At 46.4% G+C, this 8,117-nt stretch overlaps 1 non-coding gene and 1 pseudogene across 1 annotated transcript; one reads left to right on the top strand and one right to left on the bottom strand.

Moving 5' to 3' along the window:
• Window positions 1-386: 386 nt before the first annotated feature.
• Window positions 387-468, bottom strand: TRNAS-AGA. Its single transcript has one exon. It is a non-coding gene; the product is annotated as a tRNA-Ser (tRNA).
• A 1,757-nt stretch (window positions 469-2,225) lies between these two features.
• Window positions 2,226-2,855, top strand: LOC102847425 (annotated as a pseudogene).
• Window positions 2,856-8,117: the final 5,262 nt, after the last annotated feature.

Genomic DNA, 8,117 nt, shown 5'->3' on the forward strand with positions numbered 1-8,117 from the left:
CGGCAATGTCTTCCCCATAATGTCTTCCCCGTAACGTCGCTGTCGCAGAGAAGGACGCGGACTCCACGAGTTCCAGGCCGTAACTACTTCCCGTGGGCCCTCAGATCCGAGCTCTCTGTTCCTTTGTGACCTCGGGATGCTTCCCTCGCCCTGTTTCTTTTTGTCCCAGCGTGTCTGGCTGAGCCGGTCTATCTCCCTCTCCTGGATCGAAGTTGTAAATACAGCCCCACAATTCCTCTGTTCCCTCTTCGCCCCTCTCTGTGCTCTTTAGGGGTTCCTGTCGTGTTTCAGAAATTTACTAATTACTTAAGTAATCTGCATAAATGAAAGGAGTAACTCTCAAAAACAAAAAATTGCCAGCGCTGTGCATCAAAACGTAACTAGCCCGTAGTCGGCAGGATTCGAACCTGCGCGGGGAGACCCCAATGGATTTCTAGTCCATCGCCTTAACCACTCGGCCACGACTACTCCTGGTCATGATTTTGGCAGTGACATTCTATGTACACTCTACGTAAGCACGGTTGGTGTCTGAAAAAACTACAGTGCTGCTGTAACTGACGACGGCAGATTTGAAATTTAGATCGAATGGTTTTTTAGCTTTTCAGGACACAGTGTCCCCATTAGAATCGGAAAATTTAGAATGAGAAAACTGGAGAGAAAAGAAGAAAAGCTTACAGTTTCCAGAGGGGAATTTGGAACTGTGGGGGTACCGACCTCCTAGTGTGATTGTTAGGTGGGCTCCCTGCTTTTCTCCAGATGAACAGCCCCCAGGGCTTTTAAGCACTGAAGTGGTAACACCTATGATTGAAATTCACTACGCAGCGCCAGGCTGTCCTACCACGCCAGAAAAGCCCTACTTTGGAAACGACAAATGAAAGAAAATGAAATGAAAGTGTTAGCATTCCTAAAAGACTGCGTATTTTCTGAAATCATAGTATTCCTGCATATGTTAATCTAGTCCTAAAGTACCCCAAATGCCTAAAAAAAAAACCAGTGTCACCTGTACTTTGAATATTTCTGAAATAGGGTATCAAATGAATTCTGCCCTTAGAAACCCTGAAGATTATTTGATTAGGGATGATTCAGTAGCTATATTTATTTGATAAATAGAATTTGTTCAGAATATCTTTAATATCCCTGAGGAGCATCAGGCAATGCTGTGTTGGAGCTGAGAGTACCTGCCTCTTTAACTTTTCATCCAGCATGACAGCTATTATTAAACTATGTAAACTTGAGTGAAAGCTTGAATTTAAAACAAAGGATACTCAACATTTATCACATCTTAGTTATTTTATGACATTTTATTGTCAGTTGCGCTGTTTAGATAGATTGCCTGCATCTGATGTATCTATCGTATGGTAGAAATACTTAATTCGGTGTGCTGCTCTATGTCCCTTCCCTTTATATGATGTGCTATTATATGTCCCTAATTTCTCCTTCAACAATATCACTGGAATATCTTGGAATGTATTATGGCAGCTGTATTTAAACCACGGAAATTGGTAGATGGTACAGATAATGGCTTTTTTCTGTGTGAGAATTTTCACAGCAAGGCAACTTGGGGGAAATGAGTTAACTGAAACAACTGATGAGCAGCAATCATACAATGTGTCAAAATTCTGATCCCTGTAACAAAAGCTGCAGGTAGTAGCTGCTTAAGCAAAGCAGTCCTACAGACAGATGGAGAGAAGAACTTTGATCTTTCCCTGCCTGTTAGAGATCTGTTCTTTCCAGTGAGCATTGACTGTTCCTTGTTAAAATGTTGTAACCCATTTTCACTGTCATGATTACACCTTCGCCGAGATGATAAAATTTGCTAGTGGAGATTTAAGAAATTTGCTATCAGTACTCCAAGACATGGCAGATAGAGACAGAGGGAAAAGTGGATTCTGAATCTAGTGAATTATTAAAGAAAGGAATGTGGGATCACAGAAGAAGGTGGTTCTGTAAAAAACTCTGTAAGGAAAAAGACAGGTGGGAGCCAAGTATTGAAAAAGAAGTGGAGGATGCTGGGGGACGTGGGGGGGGTGGGTGGTGGTGGTGGTGTGAAGAGGTAAAGGGTCCGCGAGGTGAACGAACTCACTGGCAGACCCAAGCCACAATTGGCTGAGGTCCCCGGCTCTGTCCCCCAAAGACCAGGACTGTCTGGTGGGCAGTGCGCATGGGAACCTCTGTGCCAAGCTGCACACTCTGCCCCACTCCACCCCTCCTTGCCTCCTGCCGCCATGACTCCCATGCTTGGCCTGTTCATAGTGGCTCTGATGGGCCTGTCTCTGGTCCAGGCTCTGGACTGCCATGTCTGCGCCTACAATGGAGAGAATTGCTTCAATCCCATGCGCTGCCCATCATTGGTCTCCTACTACATGACTACATGGACTGGCCCTGAGGGAGATGAAGATGCCAGAGGAAGAGGGTGAAAACCGAAGAGGGGAGCCCCAAACTTCAGAATGGGACCCCACCCCCAGACTTCATCCCATACAGAATGAAGGTCAGCAAGTCATGTGTGCCCACCTGCTTTGAGACTGTGTGATGGCTACTCAAAGCATGCCTCCATCACCATCTGCTGCCAGTACGACCTCTGCAATCATGCCGGCCTCTCCAGGTCCTGCCGCCCAGACCCTGGTCCCCAAACCCCACCCCACCCTGCAGCTCTTCAGAAGCACTGCCCTGAGAGAGGGCTGGATACCTTCAACTATTTACCCTCCCAGACCCCTCGGGCCACACCCAGGGCCTCAGCCAGGCTTCCAAGGCCTGACCTCTCCACTCATCCCACCTTTCCTTCCAAAACTGACCTCAGAGACCTTTCCAGCCTCTGTAGAGCTCACCCCTCCTGTCACCAGAGCTCCAGGGCATAAATGTGTGCTGAGGCGTACTCAGTCACCTGGTACTTAGCCAGTGAAGGGCGCATGGCTGAGCCCCTCCTAACAGCCTAGGAGTCAGGCCCTGCTTCAGTGGACTGGGGGTGTGCTGGCGACAGAGGCAGGATATTAGGAACCTTTCCTTCTGGTCCTGGACAGCCAAGGCCCTGGGTTGCCCAGAGTCACATGAGAAATGACTGTCCCATTGATTGTCTGAGGATGAGTGCCAGACCTGGGTGTCCAGCTTTCCTAAGCAAAGGGGAACAGCTCAGCCTCTGAGGCTTCCCCAACTCCAAAGGCCCACCTGCATCTGGAGAGAGGTCAGACCTTGTTTTCTAGTCAGCTATCTCCATCCAGAGCTCAGTGCATGCAGCCTAGGCCACCAAGGGTCTCTTGACAAGCAGTGCCTGGCTCTCAGATGCATAGAGAAGACAGTTGAGATGGGCATCACCAGGACACCACATTCGGGTAATCCATCACCCAGTGACGCCTTAGCCCCTCAAATCACATGGGACTTGAATACTTCTCTCGCCATGAGCATCCTTCTCCTATCACATGCTCCCCACCCAGCTGGACTTTTGGACCCCAGAACCTTCTGACATAGTCAGTCTGGGTATTATCTAAAGCCCCCCTCACTATCCACCTGGGCCATTTGAGCCCCTTCCACCAGTGCATGTGGGAAGCACAGGTCTGCCCCCACCCACCACCCACATCCCGCTGACCAGGAGGGCCAGCCCCACTGGGTGAGGCAGATAGGGCCAGCCACCCACCCCACCCCATCATGATATCAGACCAAAGCAACGACGGCTGCTCTTGCTCTGATCATGGCCCCTAATGCCACTGGCAGAGCTCCCAGGAGACCCAGACACTCAACTCTCACCCCAAAGTGAGCCCCCAACACCAGATGTGTGGCTGAAATTCCACCTGTAGAGCTTTGCTCCGGGCTACACTGGGCATGGAGGCAGATTGACCATGCTCAGGGGCCAAGGGGCCTAGCCTTTGGGCCTGGGGATAGAGGGAGGTGGCTCGGGGCTGCTTTTCCCCTAGAGGTAGTGGGCTATGGAAGAAGCTAGTGGTGAGGAGAGGTCCCAGATGCATCTCCTGCATGAGTGTCTGGGTGAGGAGTGGATGAACACCATGAGGGGCTTGGAGGATGAGGGGCCACCCTAGGCTGGGAGTCAAGGTGGAGTTATAAACAGAACAGGTAGATGGGGCACCAGTAGAAGCTGCTCACTGGATGAGGTCCAGAGCTTGGGGACAGGCCAGGCCAGGTTGTCCCAGGCTGGCCATCCAAGGTCTGGGCTGTTCCTAGAAGGAGTCCATTCCGGCTCCAGGATTTCTGATGGAGGCCCCTCAATGGCTGGCCCCAGAGTTAGAACAGGTTAGGATGCTGGCTAGGGGGAGTGGTAGAGCTAGGCCAACTCCCAGCTTTCCCCCAACACACAAGGGAACAAGGGAAAGGATGCTGGCTGGGGGATGGTAGAGGGTCAGAATGCTGACGAGGGGATGATAGAGGATCAGGATGCTGGCTGGGGGATGGTAGAGGGTCGGGATGCTAGCTGGGAAAGAGCGAATGGGCACTCATGAACACAGCCTTCTTGTACAAGACCATCATCACCAACCTGGTTCTGGCCTCTTGAGCTGGACCAACCCTCCCTCTGGCCTGTCTGCATGAGGCAGAGGCCTGGCTGGCCACCCACACTGGGCACGGGGATTTAAGAACAAGGAAGGAGCTGCAGGGTTGAGGGAGCTTCCCACACATTAGCCCCACGCCACAGCCACCTGTCCATCCACCCAGGCCAGCACAGACACTCTGCTCCCGGCACCACAGGTAGTGTCCGGCTGATGTCTGGCTTTACTCCTGACCTGAGCACCTGAAGGCCTTGCTGATGCTGGGCCTGCCCAACTCCCCAGCCTGGCTGGAGCTCAGACAGGTGACCTGAGCCAGGGCACCAGGTTTGAGCTTACACTTGTCAACTCTTTCCTGTTTTTCACACATCAGAGATACCATGTCTCTAAGCCCCCAGCACTTTCCCATGGAAATCAAAGCCTCAGTTCACACACACACATAGTCCCTAATAGGGCAAGGGGCCCACATGTGCACACTTACTAAATTTGACCAACTACTAAAAAAAGAGAAAAGAAAAGAAAAGAAAAGAAAAATAAGTCAATCTAAAGATGTGTCTGTCGTTTATTTTTCAAGTTGGCTAATGAACTCATCACCTTAGAGAAGGGGAGTTAGTTTAAACCAACTACAGCTGGGACCCAAGTCTGTTCTCCTTTGAGGAGGTCTTTTGGGGCCTTTTGTGACTGTCCAGAATTGGCTGGCTGGTATTTTACCATTATTTTTATCCTTTGTCATCTTCCCAGTCAAATGAAAAAATTTCCCCTATGTTATGTACATAGTCTTCACAATTACTTGCTACACATCAGAGAGCTGGACAGTGACTAAGGATGATAGAAGAAGAATCAATGCCTTTGATTTGTGGTGTTGAAGAAGAGTTTTGAATATACTGTGGGCTGTTAAGAGAACAAACAGGTCCATCCTAGAGAGGATGAAACCTGGATGCTCCTCAGAGGCAAGGATTTGGAAACTCCATCTGACATACTTTGGGTATGTTGCCAGGAGGGGCCAGTTCTTGGAGAGGGACATCATGCTTGGAGGAGTAGAGGTACGATGCAAGAGAAAAAGACCCTGGAGGAGATGGATTAACTCAGTGAATGGCATAATAGAGATAGGTGTGTCAGAGACAATGATACTGGCCCAAGATAGAGCAGAGTTCAGAGCTGTTGTACACAGGTTCACTGTGATTCACAGATCACTCAAATAACAACAACAACAACAACAACAACAACAACAACAACAACAACACCACGTGTGTTGTCCAGCTTCTCAAATGATTTGCTCAGCATACAGATTGAATAGGTATGTAAAGAGGATACAGCCCTGACACAGAGCCTTTCTTGATTTTAAACCATGCAGTCTTTCTTTGTTCTCTTTAGACAACACCTTCGTAGTCTAGTTTTCATATAAAAACAATTAAGTGTTCTGGAATTCCCACTCTCCTCAGTGTTAGCCATAGTTTATTATGAACTACATAGTCAAATGCTTTTGCATAGTCAATAAAACACAAATAGACTTTTATCTGGTATTCTCTGCTTTCAGCCAACTTCCATCTACTGTTCAATCTGTATGCTGAACAAATCATTTGAGATGCTGGACTTTATGAAGAAGAACGTGGTTTCAGGATCAGAGGAAAACTCATTAACAACCTTCAAATGCAGATGATGAAACTTTGCTGAAAGTGAGAATGACTTAAAACACTTGTTACAGAAGACGACAGCCAGCAATATGGATTATATCTCAATAACAAGAAAACAAGGATCCTCACCATTGATCATGATAGATGGAGAAAAGATTGAAGTTGTCAATGATTTTATCTTGCTTGGATCCACAATCACCACCACTGGTACCAGCAGTCAAGAAATCAAAAGATGTATTGCACTGGGAAAGTCTGCTCTCAGGGACTGTTCCTTAGGACTGAAGAGCAATGATGTCAACTTAAAGACTAAGGTGTGCATGATTCAAGCCATGACCTTTTCAGTCACCTGCTGTGCATCAGAGAATTGGGCAGTGAATAAGGATGACACATGAAAGATTGATGCTTTGAGTTGTGGTGTTGGAGAATAATGTTGAGCATCCCATAAACTGCCAAAAGAGCAAAGAACTATCTATGTCTTAGAGAAAGTTCTGTCAGATTGCTCCTTGGAGGCAAGGAGGATGAAGCTTTATCTCACATCCTTCAGGCATGTTGGAAGAGGCTATTCTTTGGAAAAGGACATCATGCTTGAAGAGGAAGAGGGTTAGTGAAAGTGAGGGATTGACAAAAAGGCTGCAGCAATGGGGTTGAGTGTTATCAAAGATCGTAAGGACGGATAGGATAGGCCAGGGTTCAGATCTGTTTGTTCATAGGTTTGCTATGAACAATACTTAACTTGACAGTATTTAACATGTGCATTTTACCAGAGACTTTAAATCCTTTTCTTGGGGTGGGGTGGTGTAGGAAAGTTAGAATATAAAGAAATAATCACATATATTTACATTTGTTATTTTTTTTGGCATCATTTTCTAGTTCTGGATCTGTTGAGGGAGTTCACATTTCTGTTCAGCAAAACTGATAGTTTGGTTCAATTTAGTTTCCTCAGAGTCCCTCCTCTCCGTGGATAACCACCTCCAGTAAGAACATTCTCCCCATTCCTTCTTACGTTTTCCTTGTTAAGATCGAGGATAAACTAAGACTGTCTTATGAAAGAGTTTCTGGTTAGGGGTTAGCGTTGTTACATACCATTGAGTTAGAACCCTCCATTAGCTTTTCCAAGGCATTAGATTGCAGGGGAGATAAACCATTCTTCTCCAGCAAAGTGGCTAGTAGATTTGAACTGTGTACCTTTGGGGTAGCAGAATAATTCTTACCACTAAGCCACCAGAGCTTCCAGAAGGTAAGATTAGTGGGTGGTTCACTAGAGGGTAGTGAGAGTGCATAAATCTGGCTTCCAGCAGAAATAACAGGATAAAGCCATCTATCTTCCTGCACTTGATACTGAAGCTGCCCTTCGACCATGGTTTCCAAGACGTAATGCATAGCTACTATCCAGTTTGACCAGCTTAAATCAATGTTTTAATTTTTCCCTAAATGCAATGAAATCTGAAGTAGTATATATGGGCTAGTAACTGAAAGAATCTATTGGCATGCAAAATATATGCAGGAAAGATTGCAAGAAGATAAAAGACAACATGTTTCTGATAGTGTTTTGTTTGAAGAACACTAGGAGAAATCTGGAGTTTGTTCCCTCCTTTCTCAGGCCTGTTCCCATCTTAATAAAATCCCATGTATAGAAAGAGCATCCAGAATCTGACATTTTGAGACTTTTGTTTATTTATACTGCTTTCAATTTCCTAATGATCCTCATTTTAGTCAGGTTGTCAGGTTCAGAGTCTATAGGAGAAATACTACAGTCACAGAAGTGTGACATGCGTGTATAGCTGTGTGACAAATTGTAAAATGGCAGATAATGCACTGTTAAACGTCTCCAGGTATCAGAAATGATATCAGAGTGAGCAGAAGACTCTGAACAGTGCATCATACAGAACATTTACTACACACGGCTTTAGAAGATTCTTCTACATCCCTGCAAATTGTATTTGAGCATGTTTTTTGAAAAACATATTCTGTATTCCTTTGATTTTTGCTTTTGTTT

The sequence above is a fragment of the Elephantulus edwardii genome, unplaced genomic scaffold (assembly GCF_000299155.1).
Source record: "Elephantulus edwardii isolate Elephantulus edwardi_28Jun2011 unplaced genomic scaffold, EleEdw1.0 scaffold00282, whole genome shotgun sequence".
Classification (NCBI taxonomy): Eukaryota; Metazoa; Chordata; class Mammalia; order Macroscelidea; family Macroscelididae; genus Elephantulus; species Elephantulus edwardii.